Source organism: Oncorhynchus masou, unplaced genomic scaffold (genome assembly GCF_036934945.1).
Source record: "Oncorhynchus masou masou isolate Uvic2021 unplaced genomic scaffold, UVic_Omas_1.1 unplaced_scaffold_1443, whole genome shotgun sequence".
Lineage (NCBI taxonomy): Eukaryota > Metazoa > Chordata > Actinopteri > Salmoniformes > Salmonidae > Oncorhynchus > Oncorhynchus masou.
In genome coordinates, this window is record NW_027004401.1 from 98,788 (window position 1) to 119,204 (window position 20,417).

Here is a 20,417-nt window from a genome sequence, read left to right on the forward strand (position 1 = left end):
CGTGGGTATAAGGAGCTTCTCCTTGTATCTCTGTTTCCCAGTGGGTATAAGGAGCTTCTCCTTGTATCTCTGTTTCACCGTGGGTATGAGGTGCCTCTCCTTGTATGCATCTCTGTTTCCCCGTGGGTATAAGGAGCTTCTCCTTGTATCTGTTTCACCGTCTTCTCCTTGTATCTCTCTTTCACCATGGGTATAAGGAGCTTCTCCTTGTATCTCTGTTTCACCGTGGGTATGAGGTGCCTCTCCTTGTATGCATCTCTGTTTCACCGTGGGTATAAGGAGCTTCTCCTTGTATCTGTTTCACCGTGGGTATAAGGAGCTTCTCCTTGTATCTCTCTTTCACCATGGGTATAAGGAGCTTCTCCTTGTATCTCTGTTTCACCGTGGGTATGAGGAGCTTCTCCTTGTATCTCTGTTTCACCGTGGGTATAAGGAGCTTCTCCTTGTATCTCTGTTTCCCCGTGGGTATAAGGAGCTTCTCCTTGTATCTCTGTTTCACCGTGGGTATAAGGAGCTTCTCCTTGTATCTCTGTTTCACCGTGGGTATAAGGAGCTTCTCCTTGTATCTCTGTTTCCTCGTGGGTATAAGGAGCTTCTCCTTGTATCTCTGTTTCCCTGTGTATAAGGAGCATCTCCTTGTATATCTGTTTCACCGTGGGTATAAGGAGCTTCTCCTTGTATCTCTGTTTCCCCGTGGGTATAAGGAGCTTCTCCTTGTATCTCTGTTTCCCCGTGTATCTGTTTCTGTTTCCCCGTGGGTATAAGGAGCTTCTCCTTGTATCTCTGTTTCCCCGTGGGTATAAGGAGCTTCTCCTTGTATCTCTGTTTCCCGTGGGTATAAGGAGCTTCTCCTTGTATCTCTGTTTCCCCGTGGGTATAAGGAGCTTCTCCTATCTCTGTTTCACCGTGGGTATAAGGAGCTTCTCCTTGTATCTCTGTTTCCCGTGGGTATAAGGAGCTTCTCCTTGTATCTCTGTTTCCCGTGGGTATAAGGAGCTTCTCCTTGTATCTCTGTTTCCCGTGGGTATAAGGAGCTTCTCCTTGTATCTCTGTTTCCCGTGGGTATAAGGAGCTTCTCCTTGTATCTCTGTTTCCCCGTGGGTATAAGGAGCTTCTCCTTGTTCTCTGTTTCCCCGTGGGTATAAGGAGCTTCTCCTTGTATCTCTGTTTCCCCGTGGGTATAAGGAGCTTCTCCTTGTATCTCTGTTTCACCGTGGGTATAAGGAGCTTCTCCTTGTATCTCTGTTTCCCCGTGGGTATAAGGAGCTTCTCCTTGTATCTCTGTTTCCCCGTGGGTATAAGGAGCTTCTCCTTGTATCTCTGTTTCCCCGGGGTATAAGGAGCTTCTCCTTGTATCTCTGTTTCCCGTGGGTATCTCTCCTTGTTTCTGTTTCCCGTGGGTATAAGGAGCTTCTCCTTGTATCTCTGTTTCCCCGTGGGTATAAGGAGCTATCTCTGTTTCCCCGTGGGTATAAGGAGCTTCTCCTTGTATCTCTGTTTCCCCGTGGGTATAAGGAGCTTCTCCTTGTATCTCTGTTTCCCGTGGGTATAAGGAGCTTCTCCTTGTATCTCTGTTTCCCGTGGGTATAAGGAGCTTCTCCTTGTATCTCTGTTTCCCCGTGGGTATAAGGAGCTTCTCCTTGTATCTCTGTTTCCCCGTGGGTATAAGGAGCTTCTCCTCTTCTCCTTGTATCTCTGTTTCACCGTGGGTATAAGGAGCTTCTCCTTGTATCTCTGTTTCCCCGTGGGTATAAGGAGCTTCTCCTTGTATCTCTGTTTCCCCGTGGGTATAAGGAGCTTCTCCTTGTATCTCTGTTTCCCCGTGGGTATAAGGAGCTTCTCCTTGTATCTCTGTTTCCCCGTGGGTATAAGGAGCTTCTCCTTGTATCTCTGTTTCACCGTGGGTATAAGGAGCTCTCCTTGTATCTCTGTTTCCCCGTGGGTATAAGGAGCTTCTCCTTGTATCTCTGTTTCACCGTGGGTATAAGGAGCATCTCCTTGTATCTCTGTTTCACCGTGGGTATAAGGAGCTTCTCCTTGTATGTTTCGATGCCAAACATGCCGATGCTGAAACTGACCAAAACATACAATGTTTGTCTCATCACAACGCCTTCCTCCAGTCATGACTTAAATGACGTTTGACAAACTCCAAGCGCTGGCATCTGTGTCTTGGGTTCAGAAAGGGGTTTCTTCTGGCAACGAGCCTGTGGTTGTGGAGTTGGTGTCTGATGGTGCTTTTTGAAACCTGGTGACCCCAAGACGCCACCAAGGCCTGCAATTCTTTCACAGTGATTCTTGGGGATTTTGTTGCTTCTCTCACCATCCTCCTCTCTATCCTGTGGGGGGGGGGGGAATGCATTTGTGACTGTTCCATATCTTTAGAATTAAAATTTAAAAAATCCCCCGACAGTGCTCAGTGGTATATCCAATCGTTCGTGGATCTTCTTGTAGCCATTACCAGATTTATGAAGGTCCACGACCATCTGTCTCTTTTGAACTGCCAGTTCTGTTGTTTTCTTCATGGTGTTGAATGACAGCGGGATATTGCATGTGTGTTACCTCATTTTTATACCCTCGTGAAACAGGAAGTGATGTAATGGCTCAACATATTCCTTAAGACTTAGATAAACTTAAATAAGTGGAATTTAATTCCTGCTTTAATGTTGGATGTTATTTACAATCATCTGTAAGGGTGCCATTAATTGTGAGGACATTTAATTAAATCAATAAATTATTTTGGTTGGTTCCATTGAAACGTTAATAAAGTAGAGTATTTCTCACATGTTGGTATTTTGAGTTTAAAAATATAAACAATATAATTAATAGAGATAAAGTGTTGTTTGTGCATTTTCAGTCAGGGGTGTCAGTCATATTTGGACGTACGGTATGTAAATAAGGTATTTATGTTTTACATTTTTAATTATTTTGCAAACATTTCTGAAATCCTGTTTTTGCTTTGTCATTATGTGGTGTTGTGTGCAGATTGATGGGGGGGGGGGATAATTTAATACACGTTACAACAAGGGCTCTGAAAACTTTCAGAATGCACTCGGAATAGAGGAGATGCAGACCGACCAGTTGTAGAATTACCCAGAGGCCAGTGCAAATAGCAACTGCAACCCTCACTCGCTCAAGAGTTAAAATGGAAAAAAAAATGTCAAGTGCGTACATACGTCATAAACACCCCAATCATCACCATAACATGGGTGGTACTATATCCAGGATATGGTAGCATGAAGTACGGGCCTTACAATACCGACACACAATATTACATTGTATTTTTTATTCATTAACTGGGGAAGGGGGGGGGGTGGCGGTAGGGTGGGAGCAACGTTGATTGGTCGGAAGGAAACATTCCTTCCTGCTCTTCACACAACACCGGATGGGTTTCGGAATGATGATGTCATTACTCTTCTTCATAAGGCCGATGAGGAATGAGGGAGTTCACAGTACCCATAGCTGTAGCTGTACACGTTGTTTGGTAACAATGGGGATGGAATACCAACATAATAGTATGCAAGTAGTAAACTATAGTAATTCTATTTCTATAGGAGGTACCTGGGAGGGTGGAGGCACGGGAGAAGAGAAGAGCAGATCCAAGTGGGTGGAGGCGCGGGAGACGAGAAGAGCAGAGAGGCCCCAGGGGATGAAGGGAAGGCTACAGCCGGCTGGGTAGCCTCCTGAGGCCCTGGGCTGGGTTAGTGAACCTCCCAACACCGCGACCAGGGGTTCTGCTGCCGGTCATCCCCAGGTACTGCCGGAGGAGCTGGCTCACCCTCTTCTGGTTGTTCCACTTCCTGGCCGACTTCCTGATCCCGATGAACCCTCCGAGGCGTTTCTGCAACAACTTCCTCTCCGGGCCGCCAATCAACTTCCTGTAACTGTGACGACCTTTCAGGAAGCCCCCGAAACGCTTGGTCAGCTGGACCACGGCATCCTCCTCGTCTCCTTCCTCCCCCTGGCCGCTCCTCCTCCTCCTGACCTCCTCCTCCTCCTCCCCCTGCTCTCCATACCCAGCGCCAGCGAGTCTCCTTCTGCGCTCAAACCCAGCGGAGAGGAGTCGTACTGGGAATCACGTCGCACCAGGGCCTCGTCTTCCTGGTCCGCTCCATCCTGCTGGTAGCGCCCCATGGCTGCAGAGTAGAGCATTTTTCCATCTGACACCAAGTCAACGGGGCCATGGTTTAAGGACAGTTTTTCCTTTGCTCTCTTAGACACAGCGCCATCGTCTGGTGGGAGGGGGTAGTGCGGTAGCATGGCTCGCTGACACAGATCCCAGGTGAGGGCAGGGGAGACGTGACCGTCACACTCCAACAGACACACCTGTGGACAGACAGAAGAGAAGAGCAGAGAGATGAAAGAGACCTGACTGTACTCTCTCACTGCAGTCTCTCACTGTATCTCATACTGTACTCTCTCACTGCAGTCCAATAATGTAGTCTCATACTGTACTCTCTCACTGCAGTCTCTCACTGTACTCTCTCACTGCAGTCTCATACTGGAGTCTCTCACTGCAGTCTCATACTGGAGTCTCTCACTGCAGTCTCATACTGTACTCTCTCACTGCAGTCTCATACTGTACTCTCTCACTGCAGTCTGTAGTCTCATACTGTAGTCTCATACTGTAGTCTGTAGTCTCATACTGTAGTCTCATACTGTAGTCTGTAGTCTCATACTGTACTCTCTCAGTCAAACAGACCGAGGAGTAAGAGTAGAGATGTTGTCCACTATAGCCCGGGGTTGTTACCTCAGCCTCAAATACGCCTCCATCACAAGGCCTGTAGGTTTGACTTGTCTGTATGGGTAAAAGTGAATAGTTTTAGAGTTTTGTGTGTAAACCACATGCCTATCAGGCCCTTGAAGAATTGAAAATGGTTCGTTTTGATGAGGTAAATCATGTTTCCTGTAATCCCATTCAGATGAGATGAATTAAAGTTAGGCGGAGATTCGAGAGAACCTGCTCACATCAAAAGAGAATGGGAGGAGAGGGAGCAGTTCTGAGGAGGTATCAACAGAAATTAATTACCCGTGTAGCAAATAGGTGGACTATTCCCAGCCATCTGAATGTGTCTGTGTGTGAATGTGTGAGTCGGTGCATGCCAACTCTCGGGGCGGCAGGGTAGCCTAGTGGGTAGAGCATTGAACTAGTAACCGGAAAGGTTGCAAGTTCATATCCCCGAGGTGACGAGGTACAAATATGTCGTTCTGCCCCTGAACAGGCACTTAACCCACTGTTCCCAGGCCGTCATTGAAAATAAGAATTTGTTCTTAACTGACTTGCCTAGTTATGATCTCTCTCAGTGTGTGGTGAGGAAACTACACTGCTCAAAAACATAAAGGGAACACTTAAACGACACTGTGGTCTCCTCTCCCGTGTCTGTATGGAGTTGCAGCGATGGGACAAGACTGTAACTACCAATTCGATGTCACAATAGTCCCGAAACTGAAAACTCATCGCCCAACCTGGCAGGCACTCCAGACAAGAGTCAACATAGAAAGTATTGACAAGATTTCTAACAGTGTTTTAACAACAGTTTTCTACTTCAAGCTGCCTCAGACAGAAGCATCATTAGAACGATTATCTACATTAGCACTGCTACCGCTACGTCCCATGAGTCATCCCGAATGGCACAATATTCAATTACAGGTCTAATGTTGTAAAAAAAAAAAAAAAAAACTTTTTGGGGATTAGTGTTTTTCAAATAAATGATGACGATCACACTACAACCGTCATCCACACAACTGTCATCCACACAACCGTCATCCACTCAACCGTCATCCACACAACCGTCATCCACACAACCGTCATCCACACAACTGTCATCCACTCAACCGTCATCCACACAACCGTCATCCACTCAACCGTCATCCACACAACCGTCATCCACTCAACCGTCATCCACACAACCGTCATCCACTCATCCGGCCACCCCACAACCGTCATCCACTCAACTGTCATCCACTCAACCGTCATCCACACAACTGTCATCCACACAACCGTCATCCACTCAACCATCATCCACACAACCGTCATCCACTCAACCGTCATCCACACAACCGTCATCCACTCAACCGTCATCCATACAACCGTCATCCCCATGCTGCATGTGGGACACGCATATGCACACGTCACACACACACACACAAGCATACAGCACATTCGGAAAGTATTCAGACCCCTTAACCTTTCTAAATGTTGTTAAGTTACAGCCTTATTCTAAAATTGATTCTGATTGTAAATCCCTCAATCTACACACACAATACTCCATAATGACAAAGCAAAAACAGGTTTTAAGAAAAATATTATAATAATATAACAGTTACATAAGTATTCAGACCCTTTACTCAGTACTTTGTTCAAGCACCTTTGGCAGCGATTACAACATCGAATATTCTTGGGTATGACGCTACAAGCTTGGCAAACCTGTAATTGGGGAGGTTCTCCCATTCTTCTCTGCAGATCCTCTCAAGCTCTGTCAGGTTGGATGGGGAGCGTCGCTGCACAGCTATTTTCAGGTCTCTCCGGAGATGTTCGATTGGGTTCAAGTCCGGGCTCTGACTTGGCCACTCAAGGACATTCATAGACTTGTCCCGAAGCCACTCCTGCGTCGTTTTGGCTGCCTGCTCAGGGTCATTGTCCTGTTGGAAGGTGAATTCTAGTCTCCCAGTCCCTGCCACTGAAAAACATCCCCACAGCATGATGCTGCCACCCCTCCATGCTTCACCGTAGGGATGGTATTGGCCAGGTTATGAGCAGTGCCTGGTTTCCTTGAGACGTGACGCTTGGATTTCAGGCCAAAGAGTTCAATCTTGGTTTCATCAGACCAGGGAAGCTTGTTTCTCATGGTCTGAGAGTCCTTTAGGTGACTTTTGGCAAACTCAAAGCAGGCTGTCATGTGCCTTTTGCTGAGGAGTGGCTTCAGTCTTGCCACTCTACCATAAAGGCCTGATTGGTGGAGTGCTGCAGAGATGGTTGTTCTTCTGGAAGTTTCTCTCAACTCCACACAGGAAATCTGGAGCTCTGTCAGACTGACCATCTGGTTCTTCAAATCAAATCAAATCCAAGACAAATCAAATCTTGGTCACCTCCTTGGCCAAGGCCTTTCTGGCTGATTGTTCAGTTTGGCCAGGCAGCCAGCTCTAGGACGAGTCTTGGTGGTTCCAAACTTCTTCCATTTCAGAATGATGGACCTTCAATGCTGTAGAAATGTTTTGGTACCCTTCCCCAGATCTGTGCCTCGACACAATCCTGTCTCGGAGCTCTACGGACAATTCCTTCGACCTCAAGGCTTGGATTCTGTCTCTGACATGCACTGTCAACTGTGGGACCTTAAATATACAGGTCTGTGCCTTTTCAAATCATGTCCAATCAATATTTGTAAAACATTTGCAGAACTTTCTACAAACCTGTTTTCTCTTTGTCATTATGGGGTATTGTGTGTAGATTGATAAGGGATTTTTTCTTATTTAATCCATTTTTAGAATAAGGCTGTAACGTAACACAATGGGTAACAAGTGAAATGGTCTGAATAATTTCTCAATGCACTGCACTGCACTGCACACACACACACACACACACACACACACACACACACACACACACACACACACACACACACACACACACACACACACACACACACACACACACACACCAGTGTATTGAACGCTTGCTGCTGGCTCTGGGGGTTGGATAGTAGGAGGCCACAGGCCAGGCAGTCCCCCTGGCAGCCACTCTGTCCTGGGGTACACCGGCACACCAGCAGCAGCAGGCTCCACAGAGGCCACTTCATGACTCACTACAGAGGGACACCCACTCGGACAGACAAGAGGGATGCAGGATAGAGACAGGAGGAGGGTGGAGGCCTGAGGGTGTAGGGCAGGATGTAGGGTTTTAGGGTGTCAAGTGTAGCGCAGAACCTGTTGGGAAGAGACAGAGGTGAGGAAAAGGAGTTAGAAGAAGGAGGAGGAGAAGGAGAAGGAGGAGGAGAAGGAGAAGGAGGAGAAGAAGGAGAAGTAGAAGGAGGAGAAGAAGAAGTAGAAGGAGGAGGAGGAGGAGAAAGAAGGAGAAGGAGAAGTAGAAGAAGGAGGAGGAGAAGTAGAAGGAGGAGGAGAAGAAGGAGAAGGAGGAGGAGAAGTAGAAGGAGGAGGAGAAGAAGGAGAAGGAGGAGTAGAAGAAGGAGAAGTAGAAGAAGGAGAAGGAGAAGTAGAAGGAGAAGGAGGAGGAGAAGAAGGAGAAGTAGGAGAAGGAGGAGGAGAAGGAGAAGTAGAAGGAGAAGGAGAAGGAGGAGGAGAAGAAGGAGAATTAGGAGGAGAAGAGAAGAAGGAGAAGAAGGAGGAGAAGGAGGAGAAGAAAAAATAGAAGAAGGAGAAGGAGGAAGAAGGAGAATGAAAAGAAGGAGGAGGAGGAGAAGTAGAAGGAGGAGGAGGAGGAGGAGAAGGAGGAGGAGGAGGAGAAAGAGAAGGAGGAGGAGGAAGAGGAGAAGTAGGAGGAGGAGGAGAAGGGGGAGAAGTAGAAGAAGGAGAAGAAGGAGAAGGAGGAGAAGTAGAAGGAGGAGAAGTAGAAGGAGGAGAAGAAGAAGGAGGAGAAGTAGGAGGAGTAGGAGAAAGAGAAGGAGGAGGTTAGTCGCTCATTTCAAAATGTTAATTTCAAAGGGGTGAGCAGGTATTCTGGCTGACACCATGTGAGTCGGGTCAGCCAGACTAGTGAGCAGATTCACAGATGTATGATATCGTCACAGCAACAACAACCACAACAGCATAATACAATACAGAAAAGTTAAATAGGTGTTTCGAGATAGGATAGATAGACCTGGAGGGCCTGTTATGTAAAGCACAGAGAGTCAACGAGCAGAAAGATCTCAATTGGTCTACAACCATACAGCACCAGCTGTTTCATACAAAACTTTCATTTCAGAGTTAAAATGAAGTTCATTAACGGAACTCCAACTCATCAGGCTCAGTAATTGTGGTATGAATTAGCTGCCTCGTGGTTCATAATGAGGAGGAAATGAATGAAAGTGAGGGAACAAGAAAAAGAGAGAGTGGGGGAACACGAAGGAAGGAACACTCAGGGCTCGCTCACGATCCGTCCAAACCAACGAAGCTCTGACTCATGTTGTCCCTGGACTCTCCTCCTGCATTCGTGAGAAAACATAAGAGCTTAAAACCCTTTGACTGACAGGAACAATAGAGACATAAACACCCAATATCTGACCAGTCTCTATTCTACGTCCCGAATGACACCCCATTCCCTACGTAGTGCACTACTTTAGACCAGAGCCCATCAACCGTAGTGCACTATATAGGGAATAGAGTGCCATTTTGGGACTCATGCTCTGTCTGCGTGCGGCCGTTAAGTGGGATGTCCGGATCATGAAGACGATAAGGCATTAAGATTTCACATAGTACAGTCGCTTCGGTCTTTTCTAGCGTTTATTTAAAAAAAAAATGCAGATTTAATCCCAAATGGGCTATTCTGTTTAGTCTGGGTCTGACGAGGTAATTAAATAACAGGCCTTTTTGAAGAGAAAATGTCCTTCTCATACCTATAAAATCTTAATTCGTCATTAATACTTCATTATTTATTTTTGAGAAGTGATTTTTAACGATCTCCTGCTTCCTGTTTAATGTGTTTGTTTGACCTGATAGAGTGAAGTGAAGATAGTGTTTAGGACGCCAAAGTGCTTCTGAAAAGACACCCTACACCCAATAGAGCTCTGGTCAAAATAAGTGCACTATGTAGGGAATAGGGTGCCATTTCAGACACACACCAAGACATTACAGAGGGAAGAAATATCTCTCTCCACCATTTAGCCTATCCTGTCCCTAATTCACTACAATGGTCTTGTTTCCACCAAGACCCATTAAACTCATTTTCTTCAATGGTCTTGTTTCCAACAAGGCCCATTAAACTAATTCACTACAATGGTATTGTTCCCACCAAGGCCCATGAAACTAATTCAATACAATGGTATTGTTCCCACCAAGGCCCATGAAACTAATTCACTACAATGGTATTGTTCCCACCAAGGCCCATGAAACTAATTCACTACAATGGTATTGTTCCCACCAAGGCCCATGAAACTAATTCACTACAATGGTATTGTTTCCACCAAGGCCCATGAAACTAATTCAATACAATGGTCTTGTTTCCAACAAGGCCCATGAAACTCATTCACTACAATGGTCTTGTTCTATCGGGCACCAAGGCCCATGAAACTAATTCACTACAATGGTATTGTTCCCACCAAGGCCCATGAAACTAATTCACTACAATGGTATTGTTCCCACCAAGGCCCATGAAACTAATTCACTACAATGGTATTGTTCCCACCAAGGCCCATGAAACTAATTCACTACAATGGTATTGTTCCCACCAAGGCCCATGAAACTAATTCACTACAATGGTCTTGTTCTATCGGGCACCAAGGCCCATGAAAAAAGTTCTGCCTTAAGGAATATGGTATTCTGACATAACGGACAAACACAAAGCTGTGGCTTCAGCAGTAAAAGTAGAACAAGTCTCTTAGCGGTAATTAAATAACAGGCCTTTTTTCGAGGAGAAAGTCTGAGTGAAAGTGTCTTTTAGCGGTGATCCTGGAGGAGGAAATTATGAAAATGAATGACTCATCTATATCTGAGAGAATGTGTTTGATCCTATTAGATGTCTGTATTGTTTCCACCTCCCAGGGTGGAGATAACAATCTGATTGGATCAGCTGCCGGTGCATCATCATCCCACTCAAGTCTCTATTCTTATCATCTGACGAAGATGGCGCCGGAGAACAAGGCTGACATTTTATGTATTCCTAACAGATTGTGTTATTTTTTTTGTTTGTTTCTTTGCGATGTTTTTAACTTTTTTTTTTAAACTTATTTTGTACATAATGTTTCTGCTACCGTCTCTTATGACCGAAAAATAACTTCTGGACATCAGGACTGTGATTACTCACCACGGACTGATGGAATCCTTTTTTTCCCCCTTTAACGAGTCTGACGAGACAGACGTGAATGATATACTGCTTGCCCTGGTCATTTGCATGAAGAGAAGGTGGAGAAAAAGGGTCCAGAGGGCTGGCTGCCTTCAAGAATTCGTAGGCGATTGTATGAACCCCCACTTCCTTCCATTCTGCTAGCAAACGAGCAATCTTTGGAAAATAAAATCAATGACCTACACGGAAGATTAGACAACCAATGGGACATTCAATACTGTAATATCTTATGCTTCACGGAGTTGTGGCCAAACAACGACATTACCAAAATACAGCTCTCTGGGGCGGCAGACTATGTATATTTGTATTTTTGTAAATAACAGCTGGTGTACGATATCTAAGGAAGTCTCTAGGTTTTGCTCGTCTGAGGTAGAGTATATCATGATAAGCTGTAGACCACACTATCTACCTAGAGAGTTTTCATCTGTATTGTTTGTGTCTGTCTACATACCACCACATTGGCACTAAGACTGCACTGAATGAGCTGTATACCACCATCAGCAAACAGGAAAACGCTCATCTAGAGGCGGCGCTCCTAGTAGCCGGGGACTTGAATGCAGGGAAACTTAAATCTGTCTTACCCAATTTCTATCAGTATGTTAAATGTGTAACCAGAAGGAAAATAACTCTGGACTACCTTTATTCCACACACAGAGATGCATACAAAGCTCTCCCTCGCCCTCCATTTGGCAAATCTGACCATAATGCTATCCTTCTGATTCCTGCTTAAAAACAAAAATGAAAGCAGGAAGCACCAGTGACTCGATCAATAAAAAAGTGGTCAGATGAAGCAGATGCTAAACTACCGGACTGTTTTCCTGGCACAGACTAGAATAACATCAATGACGTCATCCCCACAGTACATACCCCAACCAGAAGCCATGGATTACAGGCAACATTTGCACCGAGCAAAAGACTAGAGCTGCCGCTTTCAAGGAGCGGGACTCTAACCTGGAAGCTTATAAGAAATCCCGCTAAGCCGTCCGACAAACCATCAAACAGGCAAAGCGTCAATACAGGACTAAGATTGAATTGTACTATACCGGCTCTGATGCTGCAAACCATTACAGACTACAAAGGGAAGCACAGCCAAGAGCTGCCCAGTGATACAAGCCTTCAAGACGAGCTAAACTACTTCTATGCTCGCATCGAGGCAAATTACACTGAAACACGCATGAGAGCACCAGCTGTTCCGGACGACTGTGTGATCACGCTCTCCGCAGCCGATGTGAGTACGGCCTTTAAACAGGTCAACATTCACAAGGCCTCAGGGCTTGAATTAACAAGACGTGTACTCCGAGCATTACTTGACCAACTGGCAAGTGTCTTCAGTAACATTTTCAACCTCTCCCTGTCCGAGTCTGTAATACCAACATGTTTTAAGCAGACCACCATAGTCCCTGCGCCCAAGAACACCAAGGTAACCTGCCTTAAAGACTACCGACCCGTAGCACTCACGTCTGTAGCCATGAAGTGCTTTGAAAGGCTGGTCATGGCTCACATCCACACCATTATCCCAGAAACCCTAGACCCACTCTAATTTGCATACCGCCCCAACAGATCCATAGATGATGCAATCTCTATTGCACTCCACACTGCCCTTTCCCACCTGGACAAAAGAAGCACCTATGTGAGAATGCTGTTCATTGACTACAGCTCAGCGTTCAACACCATAGGGCCCTCAAAGCTCATCAATAAGCTAAGGATCCTGGGACTAAACACCTCTCTCTGCAACGGGATCCTGGACTTTCTGACAGGCCGCCCCCAGGTGCTAAGTGTAGGAAACAACACATCCTCCACGCTGATCCTCAATACTGGGGCCCCTCCTCTACTCCCTGCTCACTCATGACTGCACGGCCAGGCACAACTACAACACCATCATTCAATTTGCAGATGACACAACAGTGGTAGGCCTGATCACCGACAACAACGAGACAGCTTATAGGGAGGAGGTCAGAGACCTGGCCATGTGTTGCCAGGACAACAACCTCTCCCTCAACGTGTTCAAGACAAAGGAGCTGATTGTGGACTACAGGAAAAAGAGGACCGAGCACGTCCCCATTCTCATTGTTGTGGCTGTAGTGGAGCAGGTTGAAAGCTTCAAGTTCCTTGGCGTCCACATCATCAACAAACTAACATGGTCCAAGCACATCAAGACAGTTGTGAAGAGGGCACGATAATACCTATTGCCCCTCAGGAGACTGAAAAGATTTGGCATGGGTCCTCACCCCTAACTCTAAATCAAATCCTAACCTTTAACCTAACCCTAACCCCTAACCCTAAATCAAATCAAATCCTAACCTTAACCTTTAACCTAACCCCTAACCCTAAATCAAATCCTAACCTCAACCTTTAACCTAACCCTAAACGTGACCCCTTACTCAAATTGTAACCCTAACCCTAACCCTAAACCCAACCCCAAAGCTTAAAATAACATTTCTCCTTGTGGGGGACTGGGAAAATGTCCCCAAGTTGTCCAAATGTTTATTGTTTTACCATCCTTGTAAAGACTTCATGGTCACCACAGGGAGAGTTAAACAAAAAACACCACATACATACACCATAATCTGCAGTGTGGATCCACACAGCTGTGGTATCACATCCTGCAGTGTGGATCCACACAGCTGTGGTATCACATCCTGCAGTGTGGATCGACACAGCTGTGGTATCACATCCTGCAGTGTGGATCCACACAGCTGTGGTATCACATCCTGCAGTGTGGATCCACACAGCTGTGGTATCACACAGCAGCCGGTCAAATCAGGGTCACAGAGGCAGAGGCTGGGGTTAAGGAATAGGTATGTACAGTGCCTTCAGAAAGTATTCATACCCCTTGACTGTTTCCACATGTTGTTGTGTCACAGACTGAATTTGAACTGGATTCATTTGAGAGTTTTTTTAATGTTACTGACGCAACACACCCAATAAAGTGGAATTACGTTTTTCTAAATTATTGCAAATTAATTTAAAAAAAAAAAGATGAAATGCTTTAAATCAATAAGTATTTAACCCCTTTGTTATAGCAAGCCTTAATACGTTCAGGAATAAACAATGGTGTTTAACACGTCACATAATATGTTGCATGGACTCACTCTGTGTTCAGAAAGAGTGTTTAACATGATTTTTGAATGGCTAGCTTGTCGAACCCTCAATTGGTCCCTTAATTAGCATGTCTACAACTGTCGTAACTATTTCTGATATGACACAGAGATCTCATAAGGTTGCAGATGGACAGATAGACAGTGTGGGGGCACTCCCCTCAGTTGAGCTAGCTACCTTAATAACCCCTCTGTTAGAGATAGCTACCTTAATAACCCCTCTGTTAGAGCTAGCTACCTTAATAACCCCTCTGTTAGAGCTAACTAATTTAATAACGTCTCTGTTAGAGCTAGTTAACTTAATAACCGCTCTGTTAGAGCTAGCTAATTTAATAACCCCACTGTTAGAATAAATAACCCCTCTGTTAGAGCTAGCAACCTTAATAACCCCTCTGTTAGAGCTAGTTAACTTAATAACCACTCTGTTAGAGCTAGCTACCTTAAGCTTACCCAACCCCTCTGTTAGAGCTAGCTAATTTAATAACCCCTCTGTTAGAAGTAAAACCCTCTTAACTTAATAACCCCTCTGTTAGAGCTAGCTAAAACCCCTTTAATAACCTTAATAACCCTCTGTTAGAGCTAGCTACCTTAATAACCCCTCTGTTAGAGCTAGCTACCTTAATAACCCCTCTGTTAGAGCTAGCAACCTTAATAACCTCTCTGTTAGAGCTAGTTAACTTAATAACCACTCTCTTAGAGCTAGCTACCTTAATTACCCCTCTGCTAGAGCTAGCTAATTTAATAACCTCTCTGTTAGAAGTAGTTAACTTAATAACCCCTCTGTTAGAGCTAGCTAATTTAATAACCCCTCTGTTAGAGCTAGCTACCTTAATAACCCCTCTGTTAGAGCTAGCTACGTTAATAACCCCTCTGTTAGAGCTAGCTACCTTAATAACCCCTCTGTTAGAGCTAGCTACCTTAATAACCCCTCTGTTAGAGCTAGCTAACTTAACAACCCCTCTGTTAGAGCTAGCTACCTTAATAACCCCTCTGTTAGAGCTAGCTAACTTAATAACCCCTCTGTTAGAGCTAGCTACCTTAATAACCCCTCTGTTAGAGCTAGCTACCTTAATAACCCCTTTGTTAGAGCTAGTTAACTTAATAACCCCTCTGTTAGAGCTAGCTAATTTAATAACCTCTCTGTTAGAGCTAGTTAACTTAATAACCCCTCTGTTAGAGCTAGCTAATTTAATAACCTCTCTGTTAGAGCTAGCTAACTTAATAACCCCTCTGTTAGAGCTAGTTAACTTAATAACCCCTCTGTTAGAGCTAGTTAACTTAATAACCCCTCTGTTAGAGCTAGTTAATTTAATAACCCCTCTGTTAGAGCTAGTTAACTTAATTGTTAATAAATTTAATAACTCTGTTAGAGCTAGTTAACTTAATAAACCTAAGCTCTGTTAGAGCTAGTTAACTTAATAACCCCTCTGTTAGAGCTGCACAGTTGTTAGAGCTTTAAAATAACCCATCTGTTAAGCTAGCTAATTGAATAATCTACTGTTAACACTACATTAAACACTAAACCTAAACACTACTAAAACACTAAAAACACAGTTGTACACTTAAAACACTACTAAAACACTACTAAAACACTACTAAAACACTACATAAAACACTACATAAAACACTACTTAAAACACTAAAACATAAAACACTACTAAAACACTACATAAAACACTACATAAACACTACTAAAACACTACTTAAAACACTACATAAAACACTACTAAAACACTACTAAAACACTACATAAAACACTACATAAAACACTACTATAATACTACTTAAAACACTACTATAACACTACTTAAAACACTACATGAAACACTACTAAAACACTACTAAAACACTACATAAAACACTACATAAAACACTACTTAAACACTACTAAAAAAAACACATAAAACACTATTTAAACAGGACATAAAACACTACTTAAACATTACATAAAACACTACTAAAACACTACATAAAACACTACTTAAACACTACTTAAACACTACATAAAACACTACATAAAACACTATTTAAACACTACTAAAACACGACATAAAAAAACACATAAAGCACTATTTAAACACGACATAAAACACTACATAAAACACTATTTAAACACGACATAAAACACTACTTAAACACTACATAAAACACTACTAAAACACTACATAAAACACTATTTAAACACTACTAAAACACGACATAAAAAAAAACACATAAAGCACTATTTAAACACGACATAAAACACTACATAAAACACTATTTAAACACGACATAAAACACTACTTAAACACTACTTAAACACTACATAAAACACTACTAAAACACTACATAAAACACTACATAAAACACTATTTAAACACTACTAAAACACGACATAAAAAAACATAAAACACTATTTAAACACGACATAAAACACTACATAAAACACTACTTAAAATGTGTACGTCATTCAGGGAACACCTGTTACAAACTTCGTAAAGTACATGGTCCAGTGCATGTAATTTAAAACACTACGACACCCCACCTTTTGTCTCCTCGCACTACTCACGGACTACTATTGATGACGGGGGTGGAAAATTTAACATAATTCATTCAATTAACTTACTGTAAGTGGTTAATGGATGAATCTGGTAATGACACTGCTCGATGTAACTAATTAAAGCTAGCGTTTACCTTCTGTAATGGCTTATGGTGGGCAAACCAATTCTGCACGCTTACATCATTGATTGGGCACATTACACACTCAAAATATCACCCTAATACCCTACAAACGGTACTACTGTTCACCAGATTCCTACTTGCGGATATGGATTTCTATGTGGATTTCTAGTTACTATTTGACCTAATAAACCAACTAGAAATATTACTGTTGCGTTAGTATAAATGTAACATGTTGTGCACATTGTTTAAACTTTTGATCAACTCTAGCCAGCCGTTACTTAGCTTATTGCTGATTTAGTTCAATCTATATTAGAGTTTTCTCTCTCCCGATCAGTAGAAGAGATTATGCATTTTCATAACTACTACCATCACCATCGCCATCATGATTAAGTGATCAGGGTATTGCCAGGTAAAGGCGTTAAACTGATATTAACATTCTTAGAGATTGGTGAGCTATTTTGCATACAACCTTGCCAAAACTTTCTGGGAATGGTGCGGGATAGTTGCTTGGTTTTCGGAACATCCTCAGTACATTTAAGGAACTTGGACAAAATAACGTTATTTTCTTGGTATTTTATTACTTTAACAAAAACGTTTCGTAAAATATAACATTATCGTAACGTTCTCGGGAATATTCTCCCAATTGGTTTGACATTTTTCTGTGGGTAATTTCAGTACTTCAACATAACGTTTCCTACAGGTTTCCTCATGGTTCTATTTATGGTTCTTCAAAATTCAAAAGGCCCTCGCACATCTGAGCAATCTTTCTTTTTTTTTTGCAGGTGCATGGCAACAGTTGAACAAGATGAAGGAAAAAGGAAACCGCACACTTCTCTTGATAGTGTCACTGATAATGAATAAAGCTTTATGTATCGGCCTCACCGCCTTGGTCAGAGCTTATTTTTTTCTGTTCCAAGAGCGTTTAGAAACAAATGTTCTTCTGTGACAATTTCAGTACTTGAGAATAATATTTCAAGTTTTCTCATGGTTTTATTTCATGTCATGTTCTCAAATTGTTTTTTTCCCGAGAATATTAAACCTCTTGAAAACCTTATGAAAACTTTGCATAAAAACCACACGAAAAACTTCTAAGAGTTTTCTTTAAAAGCGTATACCGTTCTCAGCAGCAACAAAACTCTCTCTCTCTCCTTTATCTTGTTGTATTCTCTCAACGTGCTGAAAACTTGACTTTAAATAGAACCACGAGGAAACCTGTAGGAAACGTTATGTTGAAGAACTGAATTTCCCACAGAAGACAGTTGTTTCTTAACATTTTCCAAACTATTTGACAACATTCCCAATGTCAAACCAGCCGAAGAACGTTCCTAGAACGTAACCATGTTTGAACTGTTAGAAAAAGAAAAAAACAAACACTGTTGAAGTAATGAAATATCAGGAAAATTACATTATTTTGTCAAGTTCCGTAAATGTGCTGAGTGTGTTCCAAAGCCAAGCACCTATCCTGCACCATTCCCGGAACAATGTCGGGAAGGTTGTAAACATAATAACCATAGGACAACCACACTCTCGCCAAGCCCTAAGAAACATATGGTTCTCAGAACAGTATGTGCTAGCGGAGAAGTCTCTCACTTACCCGTATGTGTGGCTTATAAAACCGTATCTCAGTCTCTTGTAGATGCAGTGGTAGACAGTAGTTAGGTCCTATCCTTATTAACGCGTGGAGAGTTTGACAGAACCAACTGACTGCATCGGTCTCTTTTGGCTTCTTATAGGGACACCCCCCCCCTTTTCCTCCTCGCACAACGACCCTCCCCGCCCGCCTTCCCCTCACTCACCATTCACATAGCCCGCGGCGGAGAGGGAGCGAGGCAGGTGGGGGTATGCCCTGTTACGCACAAAGTGGAGCTACCCATACACTCATTCCGTGATCAACACTGACGCAATTTATGAGGCATAATCTCAGTCACTTACTATCTCTAGTCCTCTAGAAACAAACTAATGGGATATCAAATCAATCAAATTTTATTTGTCACATACACATGGTTAGCAGATGTTAATGCGAGTGTAGCGAAATGCTTGTGCTTCTAGTTCCGACAATGCAGTAATAACCAACAAGTAATCTAACTAACAATTCCTAAACTACTGTCTTATACACAGTTTAAGGGGATAAAGAATATGTACATAGGGATATATGAATGAGTGATGGTACAGAGCAGCATAGGCAAGATACAGTAGATGGTATCGGCCAGTATATACATATGAGATGAGTATGTAAACAAAGTGGCATAGTTAAAGTGGCTAGTGATACATGTATTACATAAGGATGCAGTCGATGATATAGAGTACAGTATATAAGTATGCATATGAGATGAATAATGTAGGGTAAGTAACATTATATAAGGTAGCATTGTTTAAAGTGGCTAGTGATATATTTACATCATTTCCCATCAATTCCCATTATTAAAGTGGCTGGAGTTCAGTGTCAGTGTGTTGGCAGCAGCCACTCAATGTTAGTGGTGGCTGTTTAACAGTCTGATGGCCTTGAGATAGAAGCTGTTTTTCAGTCTCTCGTCCCAGCTTTGATGCCATGGTGACCTCGCCTTCTGGATGATAGCGGGGTGAACAGGCAGTGGCTCGGGTGATTGATGTCCTTGATGATCTTTATGGCCTTCCTGTAACATCGGGTGGTGTAGGTGTCCTGGAGGGCAGGTAGTTTGCCCCCTACCACTGATGCGTTGTGCAGACCTCACTACCCTCTGGAGAGCGTTATGGTTGAGGGCGGAGCAGTTGCTGTACCAGGCGGTGATACAGCCCGCCAGGATGCTCTCGAGTGCATCTGTAGAAGTTTGTGAGTGCTTTTGGTGACAAGCCGAATCTCTTCAGCCTCCTGAGGTTGAAGAGGCGCTGCTGGATATGAAATATATCTACAGACTGTATGTACAGTGGGGCAAAAAAGTATTTAGTCAGCCACCGATTGTACAAGTTCTCCCACTTAAAAAGATGAGAGAGGCCTGTAATTTTCATCATAGGTACACTTCAACTATGACAGACAAAATGAGAAAAAAAATATCCAGAAAATCACATTGTAGGATTTTTAATGAATTTATTTGCAAATTGTGGTGGAAAATAAGTATTTGGTCAATAACAAAAGTTTATCTCAATACTTTGTTATATACCCTTTGTTGGCAATGACAGAGGTCAAACGTTTTCTGTAAGTCTTCGCAAGGTTTTCTCACACTGTTGCTGGTATTTTGGCCCATTCCTCCTTGCAGATCTCCTCTAGAGCAGTGATGTTTTGGGGCTGTTGCTGGGCAACATGAACTCCCTCCAAAGATTTTCTATGTGGTTGAGATCTGGAGACTGGCTAGGCCACTCCAGGACCTTGAAATGCTTCTTACAAAGCCACTCCTTCGTTGCCTGGGCGGTGTGTTTGGGATCATTGTCATGCTGAAAGACCCAGCCACGTTTCATCTTCAATGCCCGTGTTGATGGAAGGAGGTTTTCACTCAAAATCTCACGATACATGGCCCCATTCATTCTTTCCTTTACACGGATCAGTCGCCCTGGTCCCTTTGCAGAAAAACAGCCTCAAAGCCTGATGTTTCCACCCCCATGCTTCACAGTAGGTATGGTGTTCTTTGGATGCAACTCAGCATTCTTTGTCCTCCAAACACGACGAGTTGAGTTTTTACCAAAAAGTTATA

The 20,417-nt window shown here is 43.3% G+C and overlaps 1 pseudogene; it reads right to left on the reverse strand.

The window, feature by feature from the left end:
• Positions 1-3,301: 3,301 nt before the first annotated feature.
• LOC135530868 (proenkephalin-A-like) lies at positions 3,302-18,465 on the reverse strand (annotated as a pseudogene).
• Positions 18,466-20,417: the final 1,952 nt, after the last annotated feature.